The 17,002-nt window shown below is 41.3% G+C and overlaps 1 protein-coding gene across 5 annotated transcripts in view; it reads right to left on the reverse strand.

Annotated features, from left to right (window-relative positions):
- Window positions 1-16,310, reverse strand: part of FOXP2 (forkhead box P2) — a 407,653-nt gene extending 391,343 nt beyond the window's left edge. For 3 of the 5 annotated variants that reach the window (XM_032688023.1, XM_032688017.1, XM_032688020.1), the window contains exon 1: window positions 16,244-16,310. The gene's annotated coding sequence lies outside the window, so the exon portion shown is untranslated. Of the gene's footprint in view, window positions 1-14,848; window positions 14,961-15,267; window positions 15,353-16,243 lie in introns of those variants that run through there. The other 2 variants (XM_032688019.1, XM_032688018.1) reach the window with 2 other exon arrangements.
- Between the last annotated feature and the right edge of the window lie 692 nt (window positions 16,311-17,002).

Consider the following 17,002-nt stretch of genomic DNA (forward strand, 5'->3'; position numbering starts at 1 on the left):
ATATCAGTGAAGCTTACCCAGCAAACAAGCCAAAGCAGCTGAGCTCTGCAAGAAGTTTTTCAAAGGTATAATGGAGTTAACCAAAGGGCATTAGTAACTACTGAAGGAAAAGCAGGGGGGAGATAATAAAAACAGGCAATCAGCTACAAAACATGAGATGAGACTTGAAGGCTACCATTTCCTCTTTCAAGCATAAGATTGATTTTCTACTGCATCCCTAAGCAAATTACTTGAATCTTTAGCCTTACAGAAATCAGGTTCCACTTTAACTTTTTCCTGATACATCTGACATTTCAGCTGACACGAGGCACTTTCCATTGTACAATCATTTTGGTAAAAATGGGGTGGTTTCTTGTACTACCACTGTACCACTGTATTTTATGCAGTTTCTTAGCTTTTCAGTATACCTCTAGAATTTTTAGGACCCTCTTCTTTGACAAAATAATCCTTTTCTAGAACCATCTCCTCCACTGTTAGGATCCACTTTAAATAAACACAAGAGGAAAGAAAACTTGAAAAAGTACAACCAGAAAAACAGAAAAAGTTCAGAACCCCACTCCTCAGCATTAGCAGTGCTCTTGAAAACTTCCAAAAGCAAAGATTAGAAAGGATTACAGCAAAGGAAGGCTTCCTTGACCCATATTCTAGCTTCCAGAAGTATCTCATAGCCCGATTACTTGCTTAGCACCTCAGCCCTGACAAGACACTGCCACTGTACAGGGCATCACATGCCTTGCCACAGCTCTCATCCAAAAGCCATGTCTTGGCTGTCCAGGAGGGCTACAGGTACAGTTATAATGCTCTAATTTTTCCAAAACCTATGGACTTTTTACTGCTGAACATGAAATGAGTTAAAGTACTTTGGAGAGCTTGAAGCAAGTTAATCTGTCTGCACAGATATAACCTTTGTGTTTTCTGACAGTTCTATTGCAAAGAAAATGCATCATAATCCCAGAAGTTCAAAAACCATAACTAGTCTCCTTAAAAAATGGAGATGAACAGAAGTTGCCCTCTCTTATTCATCCTTTCATTATCAGCAGAATTATATTTCTTTCTTCCTGTCTCATTTTTCTTTTAATTTGAACATATTTTCCATCTGGCCTGTCTTACGATTCCAGAACTTTTCTGTCTGCCCATTATGTATGTAGGAATGTGAAAATTAGTGCACTACCAGTGCTAGGGGTAGATTATGTATCCATTACACACTGACAACACAGCTTTTTTTGTCAACCACACATCTATTTGTGAGACAGCAGAGAAATGCAGTGTACCAGGATTTCGAGTTTCTACCTTCCAAGAGCAGCACACAGTCAGACACTTCCAAAGACGAACAGTAACAGCTTCTTCCTTTGCATGATCAGCCATGACTGAGTTCCACCCTGTAGGTGAAAATCATGGGCTCCTACTTGGGCCAAGTTACCCAAGTAACTTATCAGTAAGCTAATTATCCTTTGTAGTGTGGGTCACACCGAATCAGTGTGACTTACCCAAGCACTCCGTGCGATCTGTGTTTTCTGAAAGACAGTGCAGCAAAGCAGATGGGCCACAGGTCTCCTCAACTACATATCTGCATTGTATTTTACATTTTTCATGAAGTGACTTCAGTCTCAACGTTCATCCATCCATTTTACAGGTAAGACAACAGAGTTATCCTTTAAAAAAAGAGTACTGAGCCTTAGTGAATAGTAATTATCAGAGAAAGCATACACATTTAAAAAAATGTAAGAGATAGGCCTATTATTTTTGTCTTGTTTCTATTAAATCTGCCTTAAGTAAAGATACTTGAATGAAAGCAGGATGATCTTTTTCTCTTTCTAAATAAAAAAAATCATATAAAAACAAAAGCTTCCACAATAGGATCTACAGCAGGTGCAGAAATTATGTTTCATGAAATAAATCTGCAGCGTTAAGCATTTGTTTCAGTTTGCAGTCTTTTCTTATTGTTATCAATCTTATTTATTTATTTAAATCCTTGAGTTATTAGTGGTCAAATTTAACATCCCATACAAACATACAACCATCAGGAGAAGATCAAACTAAAAAAAAATTACAATAGTCTGCACGAGATTACACTGAACTGCAAACAAAAGTGGTAAAAGCAATTAATCAACCCCTTAAATGAGCAAAAGCTCTAGATCAACAACAGCACTTAAAACAAATTAAAACTTATCAAATGGTCATAGAAAAGGCTTTTTTTATTTCAAGTATAATGAATTTTAAGAGACTTCAAAATGTTAAAATTGCAACCCAAAGACAGAAAAAGACACAGCTTATGCAGCTACTCACTATATATATTCATGATACTGGACTTTTTTTTAAACTTCTTCTCACGAAGAACAAAAATGCAGGCCTACATTGGAGTCTACAGCTACAGAAGAAGCAATGATGTTACACTGCAAGAATCAAACTGGTCAAGTCAAAAGTACAATGTATATCACACTGATTTGCAAGACAGCTAACAGCTGGGGTCTCTTTGGGGGAGTTTACTATTTGCTAGAATAGTATTTACTGCAAGTACTTCAGATCTGCCAAGTAAAATCAAGAAGTACAATTTTCATTTATGCAAAACATGTTTTGCGGGAAAGACATGGTAGAGCTGGAAGCACTTTGGATACAGTTACTAGCTATTTTACACACTCCTTATTACAAGATGCATACATATGTGAAGTAACTTTAACTTAAAGAATTTATTTTAAAGCACTGAAAAATACCAGAATGAATTACAAACATTTAAATAATAGCTAATTCACTTTCCCTCAAATCTTCTATGACAAACCAAGCAGTACAAACCACAGCCTCTGTACTCAAAATGCACAGAAGGCTTTGGAACAATGAAATGTAGTTGATGGGCTTCAGCAATAGTAGGACTTCACCTTCCAAATATCACATCCATATTAAGCCTGTAGATACATTGTAGGAAATATCAAAAGGACAGATCTCTTCTAGCAAGTTTTTAAGGAAATTATTCCCATTCTTTCTATAATTGAATCAAAAAGAAGATTTGGGGGTTAATTCAACAAGAATCTTTTTTCGAAATCAACACAATCATTTTTTTTTAATTCAGTTTTTTTTGTTGTTGTTGTTTGTTTGTTTTTACTAGATATCCATGGCACTTTCACCTTGAAATGGCCTCAAGCTTCACCAGGGGAGGTTCAGGTCAGACATCAGGAAGAATTTTTTCACTGAAAGGGTTGTTAAGCACTGGAACAGACTGCCCACGGAAGTGTTGGAGTCATCATCCCTGAAGGTGTTCACAAAACAACTGGACATGGCACACTTAGTGCTATGATCTAGCTGACAAAGTGGTGATTGGTCAAAGGTTGGACTCTATGATCTTGGAGGTCTTTTCCAATTAAATGATTTTATGATTCTAAGTCCCTTTCAGAGCTCAAAGGGTTACGCTACAGTTATACCTCAATACAGTATCAAGCAAGTAACAGAAAAAAGTGTGTTGGGTGAGGAATACCTTGCAAAAAGAAACAACCCACTAAGACAAGACACTGACACTTTCCTAAAGAATGTATTTTCCCATGCATCTCTATTCTTAAGAGCACAGGTTAAAAGTGTAGAGCGAACGCTTACCTCATGCAGTTAAACTACCCTTTGTGTGAAAGGCTAATTTCAGAGGTATCTAATTTCTCTACGGAATAATTTCTGCACACACTTAAATAATTCACAAGGAAAATGCACTGTCTACTGAGAGAATGATAACATTTGTTTAGATCAACCAAAAAGCCAGATGTGAGCAACACTGCAACATCAGCCAAAGAAATGGGCTTAGCTAATTTTTCTCTTATCAACAGTATCTTTTTCACTGGTTTGTAAGCTTCTTAATTTTTCTTCTGTGGAAGTGTCAGGGCTACCACAAACTGGCACAGAATCGAGGCAGTTAGTGAGAAACACAGTAATTACTGAACATGATCAGCAATGTAAAAACATGTTTCTGTTCTCCTTTTTCCATCCAGTATTAACTTATATTGAGGAAACACTTCTAGTTCTTATCCAAGGCTTTCCCCTAAGAGAATCCAACTTAGTTCTCTCAGTTACCGTCCCTGGAGTAAGTCTAATTTCTCAGTCTACAAAGCCTTTCAGCAAGTGAATGGGAAGCAGTAGATGGATTAAATTAGAAGACCAGAGTTTACAGTCATTCAACTTCAGAAAGTAATTTACTGGTATTCTCTATTTAATCATATCAACACCTCATAACCATCAATGAATTTATCTTTACTGCATTGAGATTAAGCAATGTAGACTTCCACAAGAAGTCTACATCTGAGCCAAGAATTATACTTGTAAATTTTAGAAAGGCACTATGCCTACATTATCATCATTCTTTACAATGTTAAGAACAACGAATTTTTCAACCCCATGAGCCATGACTGATGCCCCCTTCCCCACCTACTTAAGATAAAAAACAATTTTTGTTTCTCTTATGGCCATTCTTGCCCACTACATGCCTACGAATGTGTTTACCCCTGACAGCGGTTTAATGAACATAAGAAAAACAAGTATTTTTCAGCTATACGCCTGACACGTGCAAAACCTGCTCCCGCTCTCCAACCCACAATGCCCCCTTGAGGCAAAAGGGGAGGAAAATAAAAAAGTGAGGGGAGAAAAAAAAAAAAAAAAGTTGCTGAACAGTGGGAATGAGTTTTCTACAGTAGCAGGAGAAAAAAGAAAATATAAAACCAAACAAAGGCTGTCCACACTTATGACACTCATCTTTCTAGCAGTTTGGGGTTTTTTTTTCCTGACCCTTTTTGTGGTATGAAATTACAATTGCCTTCACCACCATTTAGAGCAGTTTCAAGAAGGGCGCAGGGAGGCAAGTTCTGAAATCCTTTCCACGTATACCAAATTCTACATATATACTTAGGTATCTGGTTAAGAAAAAAAATATAAGAAATACTTAATTTTACCTTACAACTCTAAGCAAACTTGCATTTCTATAAGGCAATCATAAGCAGACAAACTAATAACCCTAGAGCAAAAGTGTCATTCGGGAAAATAAATCTGTAAATCTATTATAAGCTAGTGATCCCTGGAGACATCCAATAGACATGGCCCATGCCTGTTTATTAGAAGTTAAACAAGAAAGTAAAGATTTCTGAGAGGCTTTCAGTTTTGTGCCTAAAATCTTGGATTTAGTTTCCTCTCCTTGAAATCAAAAGAAAGAAAGAATTGTGATTTATCTATTATATCCAATACACTTTTTGTATTTTTATATCATCAAAGTTCAAAAAATTTCAGAAGACAGTAATTTGCACTAGGTTAATAATTACCTATAAGAAAGATACTCAAGGACAACATGGATTTTTCTTAATATAATGTACCATCTTCCACTAGCAGGTACACACAAAACAGAATGAGAACAAATTACATTCAGATAGTACTAATGTTCAGGATTTTAATATAGCTCTCCTTACTACAACTATATAAAACTCACTGCATAAAGGTTACCTCTAACACATCTTCCAACTCTTAAACACATTAGAAAACACCCTTATTACATTGTACATTTAACCACAACACAAGAAAAGGTTAGCTCCCAATAATAACCTTATAAAGAAAGTACAGTATCAGTTAAATGGATTTTAAGTAAGGGTCCAAGATCATATTAGGCAGCAATTATAAGCTCCAAATTGTATTTCATATCTTCAGCAAGAGGTAGCTCAAGTCTTGCTGAGTCAAATCTCTGCTATAAAACCTCTTGCCATGCTTTAAATGCTGCAAGCAGCTGAGCCCTGAGGGGTTAAAGTAATGCTAAAGGTAAAGGCTTAAAGAGTTGACCAGATATGTCACGGCCATAGATCTCAGCGTGTCAGTCACAGGCAAATATACCGAACAGTGCTTGCCAGTGAAGGCCATGAGTAACAGATCGAGTTCATCAGCTGTTGCAGAGCCTACCAGAGGTGCAGCAGGGAAAAACACTGGTTTCACTGTGCCTACACCGATCTCGGCAGTAAAGGCGGCACTGGACAAGGACTCAATATTTCCAAGTGCCAAAGAAAAGTAAACACATTAAAAGTGTTTCTTCCAAACAACACCTCCTAACAAAGAGGCCCCCAAGGTGTCAGGAGAAACAAGAGCCCATCCCAATCAGTAGACCTCAGGGAAGTAGCAATCTCTTACCACAGCCCCCAATCTTAGCAAAGCAGCCTGACCCAAAGCATCACCTACACCCACCACCAGCCACTGCTCTCTGCAGCCAGGCTGCCAGCACTTACCTCACCACCTTGGTCCCCCCAGCCCACAGAGAAGCAGAGGGACCCCTGGGATGTCCCTGCTGGAGGAGGTCTCCAAGAAGAGCAGTTCACTTCCTCCCAAGTACACGGCATGACGCTTGGGTCTGTGTCTTGTTTTGCTACCACAGCATTCCAGGTTGTGTCAGTTTGGATTGCAACATAAATATTGTGCAACTCCGGACTTCTTAGTTCCAATTATGGTAATATCGCAGGTGACAGTGAGAAAGATATTTTTAATAATCTCTGGTCACATTATGCTCCGACTCATCATCTGCATATTAGATGAAGAGAAATTCAGCTAAATGAAATTTTGTTGATAAGTGAATTTGAAGCAAAACTGTATGCCTAGCACTGACTTGAAAAAAAATGGTGTCTTCCCCATTCTGATAGCAATTTAGTGTTAGCAACAAAGACCCAAATGTCAGTCACTGGGTACAGAAGAGTATTCATAAAATTATTTTTAAATTATACATAAGTAAAATTAGAGCTTTGGATATTATTGATTCACAAAATGTGCAGGCACCTATGTATAATAAGGCTAATAGTTTCAGTTTAAAATTTCATTCCAGTTACAGAAGACAGGCACTGAAACATAGATTAAAAATAGCACCTTAGTTAAGTCCAGGACAGTAGGTTCCATTTTTACACATAATCAAATAATATAAATGTATTCTTCTACTGAGTCACATAAAGATTTAAAATGCAAGTGCTAAGCCTGCAATTCAGTAGGACCAGTCAAGTATACGGTTTTCTCCATCTGCCACCTTTCTCAGGCTTTGCAAGGACAATCAAATAATAAGGGGGAGGAAGAGTCTCAAGAAGTGAGAGGAACGTCCAACCAATAGCCATACCCTTTCTAAACAAATATGTAGTGAATTACTGATGTTCACACATACCTGGCTGCCATGCCTGGCTGATTGGGCATGGCAGCCACTGATTTAAAACAAGTCTTTGTGTTCATCTTTTTAGGAATGTCTTATTTATGTCTTTGGATCATCTCAAATTATGTACCTGACTGATGTACTTTTTAAGATCCATTTAGTGAATAAATGAAAGCGAACCCCTCAAAATATTTAAATGTTATGAAAAAGTCATTTTGAATATAGATTTTTTCATCTTCGTGGTGAGTTGCTTCAGGGCCTATGAAACGGTATTAGAACCTGTATTGAAACAAAAACTGAAAAAACATAGCTTTGGTTTAAATATGCACAAGCAGTCCATCACCAGTCTCACTCTAGGTGGCCCTGAAGAACAGCTAAGCAACTGGTAACTCCTCACCCTCAGAAACCTGTTTTGCACAGGCACATAACTCATGTTATGAGTCATGGTGCCTAAGCCAAAAAAGGGAATCATCAAATCAGCTTCAGAAAACTTGAGATTAGCATTGAAGGTCTTGGATTTTTCAACACAAATATATGGCCATTGTCTCAAGCATGTCCTCTCCTGAAGCCTGACACTGGTCAAGACACAAGCAGGGCACCCGCATGCCGCAGGAGCCGGGAAGCTCAATCTGAGTAGAGTCCTGACAGGTGGCAAGCTGTCACCAGCAGATAGAACCACTCCATCACTCACCACTCTAGACCCCACTGCCAGTCCAGGCACCCCTAGACCCCACAACCACCTCAGGGGACAACCTAAAACTGGAGCACAGCAAGACACCAATGTTGCAAGCCATGCATCATCTGGAAACAAATGCAAACCTAGTCTGAAAGCACACTTCCCTCATTTTTTGGAGGAAGACTTTGGAAGGCCAGGTTTTCCCATCACAACCCTTTAAACACCTTTTTTATGTTGTAAAACGCCCATCAGCATGGTAACCTCCTGTCTGGGAGAACAACTTTGCTCAAACACTGTTTCCAGGCATTCACTGCTACAGCCAAAGACAAACTGCACTCTTATTCTTAAGAGTGTTTTCTGTCCCATAACATGAGATGCAGTAAACACATGCGGATACATCCATTTTCTTTCTGAAGGCCCTGGTCTCCTTCCTGAAAAGCTGTGGATGAAGAAAGGAGTCCTGAGATGTTGTGCAGACACATGTGCAGGCACAGACACAAACCCACACCACTTCCAAAGCTGCACGGCTTCACAGAAGAGACATTGGATTGATCATCAACTTCCTCACCTAGCACTGTCCTGAAACTATACACAAATGTTTTGGCAGTTCTACCATTCTTCTGGCTCCTCTGTGATTCGAGGGCATGATCTGGCTCTCAGATACAAAACCAAAAAAACCCAACAAAAAAACCTCAACCAATATTTTTTAAAAGGTTTTCATATCGTAACTCACAAAATTTACATTTCTGGTTACTCAAGTATACTTCACACCCTTTCTTGGTTGATAATAAAGTGAAACCCAAGAACAGATCTAGAACATCCAATGCTACGCATACCTTTAACTCTTTTACAAGATGTCAGTCACTTAAAATAGAATTAAATACAAAATATATTAAAGTTTCTGTCACGATACACTTAATTCTTCTTCTTAAGCAAAAGAATGTGTAAGGAGTTACTGATACTACGTGAAAGTTCTTCTGTATATTCAATATATAGTTATCTGTTGAATCACTGACCATACGTATTCCTCAATGTCCAGCTGAACAGTTATTGCATACTGAGAACAACTGACAAGCATCATCACAACATTAAAAGTAATTTAAATGCATTCAAGGCTGGTAATAAATGGGTCTGAATGAATTTCTGCACAAAGGCATAATGATTTTTAGCAAAGTTCCATCCTAATATTTTTACAGGTTTACACTCATACATTCCACTAATTGACTTTTTATGATGAATGATTTTTGCCACATATCAAGGAGTCCTCAGCACCCTTTCTCTTCTATTCGCCCTGCTCTGTACATAACATTATTTATTCCTTATTGAAGATGTTATTCTACAAAAATGAAAACGTTGACACAATTGAAAAGCACAACAGTTCAGCAAATACGTGTATCTCTGCAGTCTGTGCACACCTGACTGCATTAGGTTTTCGTGTTTTCATTTTTAGGTCATGAGAATACTGTAAGTACTGCAATAAAACCACAATCCTGTTTGTGTTCTCTCACAGAGAAGTGCCTTGAATCATAAATATTTCAATTACTCTGTTTTAGACTCTAAAAGACACTAGCCTCTGTTTTCTAGACGGTTCTCTTCCCTCTTTATCTTCAAAAGACCTCTCTCCCTCCTTTGTCACACTAAGAAGATTATACTTTTCTTCAGTAAGTAAAAATCAACTTTCAATATAACAACTAACAAATAAAGACACACATTGGAATTAACAAGATCTAATATTTAAAAAATAGCAGCCTCAATTGGGGCCAGTGTAACCTGGTGTAACTCCTGTGCCTGTCAGAGCTGTGTCTGACAAATGTGTAACACTGACATGCAAAAAGTTCATTATTTCTTCCCACAGAAGAAGTGAAGGTGAAAAAATTTATTTTCTATATTGGGCACCAGATGAAAATCCCATTGCTCGCTCTTCTGAGAACCTGAGCTCCTATTTTCTGAGCAGCTGCCCACCTCCTGGCAGTGCTACCTGCACTTTTGCTGGCTCCTGGCCAGCCACATGTTTTCTCTGGCCTTTTTCCACAGCACTCCCCAGTTCTCCATTGTTTGTTTGTTGTCCCTCTCCTTTGCAAAGCCTTGCGTGGCTTCCCACCACTAACCCTTAAAATTTCCTCTATATTATTTGTACACTGTAAAACTTGACAGTTTCTGATCTAATTTCCAAACAGTTAAATGTCAGCTACAGGTTTTATTACACAGGTATTACCCACCACTTGTTTTACTGGGGGCGATACAATTCCAGGAGAACAATATGCCTCCTCAACATCAACAGTAAGACTTAAAAAGGAAAAAAATCAACAATGTAATTGTGACTAAGTCTTTTACAAGACTTAGCACCAACAGCATGGCAAAGTTTAAATGGTGTTTAGAGATTTCACCTCATTTAAATTTTCTTCACCATTCCTGAGCAAATTCAACATCAATATCTGATAGATACTTAAAGTATTACACTTGACATAACTTGGCAACTCTGAGACTGTTTCTCTAAACACAAGTTCCTTAATTTTTCAGACTGAATTATCTGATCTGGTCCTATTGGACAAGCAATGTAATAAGCTAAAATTGCACAGCCATTCTCCTTCCTTTTCTGAAAGGACAGATCGCAAAAATCAAGGTGGCTATGTCCATCAAGATCAGACTGCTTTAACATACAGATACATCAAAAATTTAATTAGTCAAATTATGTATACATAGTTTCAAATTACATAAAATACTTAATTATTATTTCAATAATATGTAACATGTTGGTTTAGGTTGAATACAGAAACTAAATATGGAGTAAATCAGAATTTGGATTTACTAAGGAGACAAATTCAGACCAAAGTTGCAAAATACACCTCATGTTGAGAAGGAAAAAATAAATTATTTTACCAAGATCATCAACTAAACTTCAATCTTAAAAGATATAGGATTTTCTTTGTAACAATATAACAATGTAAATACTTTTTTAATTAAATAATGAGCTTAGAAAACCCTAATAACTTTCTAGTTATATATATCGATGTACCCTCTAGCCTCAAAACACCACTCTTCAAATGAATTTCTAGTTTTGGGCCCAACGGTAAAGAGTATCTCCCATCAGGACAAGGTTCACGCAGGCCCGCAGGAATCTCAGTCATCCTCACAACATCCTGGAGGCAAACTAGCTGAAACAAGACTGAGATCAGCACCTTACAGAAATACTTAATATGATGCAATTTGCAACTGTGGTCTGATGCACTGCGGAGATCCAAAGGACCAGCTCACTGAGCAAAGGACTTACAGTTTGTCCTTGTGGACCCTGCAACCAGCAATGAGTTGGCAACTTCTCAAAACAAACACCCCACCACCCACTTTCAGCACCTGATGCCCATAGGAAGGAAGGAGAAGACTGAAGCTCCTCGGTAAACAAGCAAGCTCTAGAGGTAAATCAAAAGCCAGCCTGTGAACCTCAAAGAGGGCTTGGGTTGTATGATGGAGATCTGTAGTCACTCCTTCCACCCCAGAATGGCCATCATGTAGCAGCAAGCAGGTAGAGGGGTAGGCCGGGCAGAAAATCTCCCTTCTGCACTTTGAATTAAGGTGCTGCATGTCCCTTAAAGCTGTCTGCTCGTTGTTCCTCAGCCTGATAAGTTAGAAAGTCATCTGTGCTACCTATAGCAAAGCCCTCTGCCACCCAGCAGAAGAGACACCCACACTCAGGGCACACGGAGGGTACAGTCCACTGTACCCAAGGGAATAGGCTCTGCCCTCAGCAGCCAGCCTGACTAACGCATATAGTTAAACAAGAAACAAACTGCAGCAAAACCCTTTCCAGCTATAGATGTGTGATGACTATTTGCGGAGAAAAGGAATAACTAATTAACCAAACAAAAAGTTAAAACTACAATGTTCTTATTCCCTCTCCTCAACAAACTCTACAAATTATTAAAAAGACCTAAGATAGTCAATAGCATACGACAATGTGCTCAATACTTTAATTTTATTTTTCTTAGACTAGGAACCAAAATCCTGATATTAAATACAATTCCACACATAACTCACTCCTCAGAGTTCAAGTGCTACTTTCTAACACCATCCCACACTACACTTTTGATGAACCAATAAACATCATAGCAACTGTTCATTAAAGAGATTATTTTCAGCTACTTCAGCGATGACAGCATAGGCGAGCTATTGCTGGCACTTTCAAATCCAGCTTTCTGATATAAAACATCACCTTGCCTTAAAATGCAAACCTATCAGAAATGGGGATTAAAAAAAAAAAAAGCAGTAAAGCTGAAACAGATGCAAATCTTGCAACAAAGGATAGATGTCTCTTATAATTTGCAGTAAACATTTTGAAAGATTTTTGCAAGTAGTAGGTTTGATTAAACTACTGAAAGCTTCAGAAAGGAGAAAAAAACATCATCAGTGTTAAATAATATCTGTTGGACTGCTCCTTGTTTTCAGGTAGATCTAGAAGTTTTGAAATTTAAGTTTAAAGCTACCCCTGGTAATTATTACAATAACTGTGCTCATTCTGTGAAGGAACAAATGTGGAAGAAAACCTTCAAACAACTAAAAATGAACTATTCAATTGCAGTTTTAAGATTAACTTAAAGAGGTTAGTTTATTACAGCTAAGTTTTTCTACAATTTCATCCTTTTTTTTTCCTGTTTTTCTGGTCCCACTATTTTACATATATGATCAAAAAAGATTTCAAGTCAAAACAGGGCAGGGAACAGGAATCTAAATGACAAATATTCCTTCTAACAAGGATTAGTTGAGAGGTATGCTACAGTGGCTGTGAAAAAAAAATAGATAATTTGCATTACTTCTAGACTTACTAGCTGTCACAAAATTTAAAGAGTAATCAGTCCCAGTGTACAAAAAAATATTATTTTGTAACAAAGTTGATAGCATTTTTCAGTTTGATCATTATTTGCAGCTTTCTCCAGTCAAAATCATTCCGTGCGTACTTCTCAGTGACCTATGTCCTAAATCATTTTCAATTCCTATGAGCAAGTGACCTCTTCACGATCTCACTCACAAAGAAAAAACATGATGACTCCCATGAACCATTAATTTTCAAACACCATCAGAATTTAATTTCTCCAAAATAAACCTGGTAAATATAGAAATGGAACAAAAGAGTACTCAGTGTTCAAGAAATATTAATTAATCACTCTATCAGAGAGATAGATAAATACCAGCCCTCACATTTCAGTGATGAAAAACAAAGAGGTTAAGTGACATTTTCAATGACACATAGCAAAACACTGCCACAACATGGATCACATCTCAGAAGTTTTCTATTGTTTTCAGCCCACTAGCCTTGAATAACTCCTGTGCATGCAGTGCTGAATCAGGTATATTCATCAGAATACAAAAAGCTTATTCTAGCTCACGTAAATCAGTCAAAAAAAATAATTCTTATACTACAGTATTTTTTTAATACATTCAAGTCCAATAAGAACTTCTCCAAAAATATAATGGAGTCTGACAAGAATATTTCTAAGCAAATACACCTTTAATTTTAAAATATTGGTTCCGACAAGTTCTATTACAGAAAGCATTTAAAAAATGTATAAGCAACAGATGATTACTGAAAAAAAAAGACCAACAAATAGTCACTTCAAAAAACCTATGAAGCTATTCACCTGACTATTGTATAAACTCTAGTGAAACTTTAATATAGTACCATGTATACACCGATTAAAATGTCCTGAACTTGATATACTTCTTTTACTCTTCCTCACATTAAAAAAACCTCTAATGTGGTTGTTCCCTATAGACTCTCTTTGGTCATTTTACATGAATCTTCACTAAACAGAAAGCTACAAAACCTGTAGGCTTTTTCGTCTCTCAAATGTTATAAACACTGCACTGTAGCTAAGATCTTGTGACACAACAAACCGATCACTGTGGTCAAACTAAAAACAAAGAAATACACAAATATTTATACAATTGATTCTGCTTAACCGCCCTAGTAAGGTTACTTTTAAACCTTAAAGCCTACACCAACAAGGCCTCACATGAAGCAGTGTGTTTCATGTGTTACATATTAACAGAATAAATTAGGATGTCTAATGATATGACTTTTGTCTAATTATATGACTTCATGTATGACATGAAGGTTACTATATGTATTTTGGCAATGCTACATTTGAAACACTCTTTCCTTTCCCTCAACCGTTCTGAAATCTACTATTCTGAGTACCTAACTGAATGATTTAAGTATACAAAAATGCTACAGAACACTACCACTTTGTAAGAAGCACAGCAAATTATTACAAAATAGGGGTCTTTTAAACATTACATTTACATTACAAATTATTATAGTCAGGAAAAAAACTCAGATTAAAAAAATACTGATTTGAACATATCTCAAAAGGATTTAGTGTAGCATTAGAGAAACCAATTTAATAATTAATCATATTTTCTTTAGAGTAATATTACTAGCAGTAGTGTTCTTCCTTAATGGTTTTAAATTACTTAGCATGCAGAAGAAAAAATTTAAACCTGTCAAAATCTCTTAAAACTTTGTCTCTGACTTCTCTCCCACCCCCCCCCCGAAATTAACATGCCGATACAGACACCAGGTGCAACTTCCAAGTCCCACATCTGTAACAAAATTTCCAAGGGCCTGGCGCAAGCCCGTGGAGTCAGTGGAGTGATTCCTACTGATGTCAATGGAAAGATTCCCACTCACTAGAATGAGTTTAGATAGGGGTTTTAATGCACGGAAAAGATCAGGGGAAATCCTCTTTGGAAGGGAAACTTCTGTGTTTCTTTCGGTAAGTAAGTACATACACAAGTAAGACTTCTTAAAAGTAGAAGTGGTTCCCTGGTAGAGGGTACTGTCTGTTTTTCCATCTGCAGCTCTGCACTCTTTACTAACAGAGGACAATACCATAAATTTAGAGTGGTTACTTCTGAGATTATTTTTCCAGGAGAATATACCAGCAGTCTGCTTTCTGTCTGGACTACTCCCACAAATCTTAGATGAATGTTTTCTTGCCTGCCCACAGCCCGGGCTCTTCCCCTCACCAGGAGCTCCATCCCGGGACCTTTACCAGCGCTCGCAAGTGTTCTCGGCCGGAGGCTACGCTGGGACACAGGCCCGCTGCCCGCCGAACCTGGCATGAGCCGAACTGCGGGAAAGAGCAAGAGCGGCTCACCGGCTGCCTTTACCTTGGCCGTGCAGGCTTCGACGGGCGGCACAGGCTTCCCGGCAGACTACGGGAGGCCAAGAGCGCTGCCGCCTGCGCGCCCGTGCTCGAAGCGGCACAACGCGGACCAGAGGCGCCGGCGCTCGCCCTCCCTCGCGTGGCTGCCCTGGCATTCCCGATGGCATGGCAAAGCCTATCCCGCTCCATAGCTGGGGCCGTCGCCGCTCCCTTCTCCTCAAAATCAATCACACTTTTCAAACTTTCCAACTCCCGCAGACCTTTTCAATTTCAAGAGCCAATTTTAAGAGAAGGCCCCTACGTACCAGGCACGGAGGCCACCTCCGGAACCCCGCAGCTCCAACATCGTTATTTATTAATTCTTGGGTTTAGGCAATTTTTGTCTTGGGTAGAGGGATGAGATTGTTCCCTGCGCAGCCCAAACAGCGCCGGGGGGCACCGCGACACCAGGGGCACCTAATCGCCTCTGCGCTTCCCCTCCCACGCCAGCGGGGGCGCCCCGCGGCCGCACAGCGCGGGGCGCCCCGAGGGGGCGGCGGCAGCAGCCCCTTCGCACGGGCGGGCGGGCGGAGAGGCGGGGGCTGGGGTGCGCCTCTCCCTCCGGCGGGCAGGCAGCACACAAAGGAGAAACGTGACACGTTTCTTCACCCGGGCTGTCTGCTGGGGAGGTCTCGGGGAAAAACAAAACAACAAAAAAAGAAAAAAATAAGAAGAGGGAAAAGAAAAAACCCACACCACACAAACGGGGAGGGGAGCCGCGGGCAGCCGAGCCTCCCGCACAAGCTCCCTTGCAGCCTGGCCCTGAGCCCTCTCCGCCTCGCACTTCTGTTCCGTGCGGAAAGGCTACAGGTTGTTTGTTTTTAATTACAAGGGGGGCGGGAGGGTCCGCGGCGCTGCGCGGAGGGAGGTCGGCCCCGCCGACCCGCTGCCACCCCGGGTGGTTTGGGGGGAGCTTCCGCCCCGCTCCCACCGCCGGCCCGGCCCGCCGGGTTAGGCGAGCACGGCCCCAACTCCGGCCGGGGCACCGGCAGCCGCCGGGTGCGCCCCACGCCCCCCGCCCGCCGTGTATATTTGGGAGCGGAGCCACCAGGTGCCCAAAGACCTGACACATGTCACTGCTGCGGCCGCGCCGGCCGCTGCCAAACTTTCCCGCGGCGGCAAGTCAGTGAGCGGCAGCGGAGCGGGGGGGTAGCGGGTGGAAGTAGCAAGTCGCACCGGGGAGCGGCGGGAGGAGGGGACGGGTGTGCGGGGCGGGGGGGTGGGGTGGGGGGTAGCACTTACCGGGAGCAGACACCGTGCAGGGCGTCCCGGCGAGCTGACACCGAGAAAAAGGGCGAGCGGAACCGCGCTCAGCCGCGCACATGCAGAGTCCCTGCGGGCGGAGCCGCCGCGCGGGCCGGGGGCGCGGGGGCGGGCGGGCGGCGCGGGGCCCTCCGCGAGCGCGGAGCGGCGGCGGAGCCTCGCGCCCTCCCGCCGGCTGGTGCTGCCTGGCGCTGGCGGTGCCGCGCTCCCTCCCCCGGCGTGCGGGTCCGGCCGTGTGCGGAGTGTGCCGCCTGTGTGTATGTGTTTTGTTGGGAATGCAAAAAAAAAAAGAAGACGGGGGGGGGGGGAAGAAAACCCCGCCGCTGCACACACCGGCTGCTTTGGCGAGAGGGGAGTACGGAGAGAGCCCTCCCTCACATGATCGCAGAGTGGCCTGCACAGAAGTGCTAATAACGCGGGGGGGTGTGGGGGGGGAAGCAGCGAAGGGGGAATGGCAACAAAAAAAAAGTGAGGCGGGATGCACAGGGCCGTGCCCCGCTCCGCCCGCGCCTCCCCCGGCCGGTCCCCGGCGGAGCGGGAGCTTGGGTCGCGACGGACGGCAGCTCCACCTGCTATGTAAACAAACCGTCGGGGAAGTTGTTTGCTGGCGGTGGCTGCCCCTTCCCGCCCCCTCTCCCCTCCTGCCGCCCCGCTCCGCCGGCTCCGTTAGACACAACGAGTTTAGCAGACGGGTGGAAAACAAAGCCGTGTGTTGTGCTGGCAGTGCCGGCCGGCTGC

This window comes from Chiroxiphia lanceolata, chromosome 5, assembly GCF_009829145.1.
Source record: "Chiroxiphia lanceolata isolate bChiLan1 chromosome 5, bChiLan1.pri, whole genome shotgun sequence".
Taxonomy (NCBI): domain Eukaryota; kingdom Metazoa; phylum Chordata; class Aves; order Passeriformes; family Pipridae; genus Chiroxiphia; species Chiroxiphia lanceolata.